Below are 3,533 nucleotides of genomic sequence, written 5' to 3' on the forward strand. Positions count from 1 at the left end.
TGTGCCCCTCCTGTGGTTATTTCCCTAGTTCTCGAATGCATAATTGGAATAGATACATTTGGTAACTGAAAGAATCCTCACATTGGACCCCTGACCTGTGAAGTGAGGGCTGTCATGGTAGGAAAGGTCAAGTAGATGCCAGTAGAACTATCTCTAATTATAAACATAGTAAACCAAAAGCAGTACCACGTTCCTGGAGGGATTGCAGATTAGTGCCACTGGAAGGATGCAGGGGTGATGGTTTTACCACATCTCCATTTAACTCACCTATTATGCCTATGCAGAAAACAGATGGATTTTGGAGAATGACAGGAGATCATTGGAAGCTTAACAAGGTGGTGACTCCAATTGCAACTGCATTTCCAGATGTGGTTTTAATGCTTGAGCAAATAGATACATTCTCTGGCAACTGGTACGTAGCCATTGACCTGGCAAATACTTTTTTCTTAATACCTCTTAGTAAAGACCCCCAGAAATAGTTTATGTTCACCTGTCAAGGCCAGTAATACATTATTCCCTATTCTCCTTCAGGGGTATATGTCAGAATTTAGTGCTCAGGAATCTTGATTTCCTTTCACCTCCACAAGGCATCATATTGATCCATTACATTAATGATATTATGCTGCTTGGACCTGATGAGCAGGCATGTGATATAACGCATAATGAGTTCAATGTTTTTAGATTCCACATATAAGTGAGATCATACAGTATTTGTCTTTTTCTATCTGGCTTATTTCACTTACTATAATGCCTTTAGGGTTCATTGATCTATTTTTTTGTAATATAATTTATTTAATTTTAGTTTATATAATTTAACTTTAATAATGGTTGTTTAACAACTACCTCACAACATTACTGACATGTCAACAATTGAGCCTGGTGACCTGTGGCTGACTAGTAGGGACCTTTAACCCAACCTTCTCTATCTGAATAGATGGGGAACCCAGGCTCAGACAGAAGGCAGACACTGGTACTCACAGTCATAGAAGGCATGGCCAGGATGGGGATTTCAACTATTATCTCATTTAACTCTTCCAGCACCCCCAGAAGGTTGGCGTTATTAAGAGATTCTTGTTATCATTTCATAGAAGAGAAAACTGAGGCAGAATAACAGCAGGTTTAAAAGAACAGGAAATAAACCTTACTAAATCCTGGTTCAAATTCTGGCTCTGTACTTGGAAGAGGTGAGCCCTTGGCCAAGTTCCTCAGTACACTGGGCCTCAACTTCCTTGCATGAAACACAGTGCTGATTCTACGTCCTTTCTGGATGCTGTTTGCCAGGACCTGGTCCAAGACTTGGTATAGGGTAGATGCTCTGTGGTCACTTCTTAATTATCATCAGAGAGGCTGAGCAACTTGTCCAAGATATTGTACTGGTGAGTACAAAAAATGGAGGAGGATTTTGACTTGCCCAAAGTAGTTTTGTAAGGAATAGAGATGTGACTCAAATTGACAAGTCAGGGCAAAGGGGATTTGCAGGTAAAAGGGGAATCAGAATGACACCTTCAGTTCTTGACACTTCTACAAGGTGACCAGGTGCCAAACCCCTCTCCTCTGGACTGGTTATATTCCCAAGAAGGCCGGAATAGGAAATAGACAAGTGTGTGGCTTGTTCCTGCTCTGCCCCTAAAGGCCACTTCCTTGTAGAGTTCTTGTTGACAACATACAGGGAATTCTATCTTGGCATCCCCACTGGGGATAGTGTCAGGAGGCAGAGGAATGGCCCTTCTCCAGCTCTCCTAGGATAGTCTGATGAGGAGGCAGGACCATAAAGCGTCAGCAGCTTGGCCCACTGGGAGGAGCTTGGCATGGCCGAGGCTCCCTCTATCCGGGCTCCAAGACCTGAGGAGCAAGGCCTTCAGGAGCCAAGGCTGGCCTGGCCGAGTGCAGACAGCTGCACAATGGAGAGAAGGCAGACGCTTCTGCCTCCAACCTCTCAGAAACATAGGGTTTTTCTGGAGACTGGGTTGCCTCGAATACTGGCTCCCTAGACTCAGGTGCCCACGGGGCTTCCTGCTTAATCTTTCCTGTAAGAGCAAGTGACAGTCTTTCCGTGACTTGTTTCTGCGGATACCCGAGGGGTGAGATCGTTGCTGGGCTTGGGGCTGTGCACAGGATGCAGGCATCTGTGGAGACTAGAGGTCAGAAATGGCCAGATCATCCCGTTCTTATCTGTGTCTACACCTCAGTATCCCTCCATCTCCCTTTCCTCATTCTAGTGTTCTCTGCTTACTACTTCATAGCTCTATCCCCGCCCATTCCTTCTTTCTTCTTAGACCTCCTTCCTTTTTCAATTTATTCATTTAATAAATATTTGTTGATGGTTCCTCTGTGTCAAGCCATGTTATAGGTTCTAGAAACAGAGAAGTGAATAATAGGATTCCCTGAGTTTAAGGATCTCCATGAAAGGACAGTGATGGTTATTCCGGGAGAAGCCTTCAACAATGACTGAGCTTACTATGATCAGGATCCACTGCCTATGTTCTCTAGAGGCATGAGATATTATGAATTAAGACAGAGAATGCTTGATAGAAAGAGTCTTAGAAAACTTTTTTTTTTTTTTAACTAAATGAAGTTCCCCATCTCATGGAAATCAAGTTTGACTCAGACGGAGGCTGTTATAAAGATTTACTAAGCTCCAGAATGATAATAATTTCCAAGTCTCCTTCCATTAATTTCCTCTGCTTCAAGCGCAATTCCACAGCTTCTTACATCCACGTGACGGGAGCTAATGGAGGAAAACTTATCATGAGAAATAGTTTGTAGCTGCCACATTAGCCCTTTCTCCTAGGAAGATTCTGATCATGTCTTGTCCAGTAGCCATACCTCCTAGACTATGATATTATAGTATTTCATGCCAAATCTCAAGAAGCTCAAATTGATGTGCGGATGGGGAAGTTTGCATTCCTTACCCTTTCCACTTGGAGCTTGTTTTCTGGAAGCAGGGAAAGATAATGATTGAACATACAATGCAATATACAGATAACATATGATTGAATTGTACACTTGAAACCTATAATTATATTAACCTCAATAAATTAAAAAAAAAAAAAAAAAGAGTTGGATCTGAAGCCAGACTGCTTCAGTTCAAATTCCAGGTCCACCACACCAACCATATAATTTGGGACTAATTAGTTACTCAACCTGTGCCTTAGATTTTCATTCATAAAAAGAGGTAATAATACTTAACTGAGGATGAGATAAAGTTAATGTGATGTTGCCTGGCACACAGAAATTGCTCATTAAATATTAGCTGCTATTATTATTATTATTATTATTATTATTATTATTATTATTATTATTGAAAAGGAGATTATAAACTCACACATATATCCATATTTTATTACAAATATCCCAATTTAATTAGCTGGAACTAACAGAAGAGGGAGAAGATTTTCCTGAGATAGTAGATCTCAAACTTTATATCAGATCCCTCTAGGATTACTAAAATTATAACTTACCAGTAAGCACAGGCGGCTGTGAAGAATAGCGAAAGCGTCTAATCAAGGTTTGGGAGTAGGAGATGGGGGGAT

The sequence above is a fragment of the Pteropus alecto genome, unplaced genomic scaffold (genome assembly GCF_000325575.1).
Source record: "Pteropus alecto unplaced genomic scaffold, ASM32557v1 scaffold170, whole genome shotgun sequence".
NCBI classification, from domain to species: domain Eukaryota; kingdom Metazoa; phylum Chordata; class Mammalia; order Chiroptera; family Pteropodidae; genus Pteropus; species Pteropus alecto.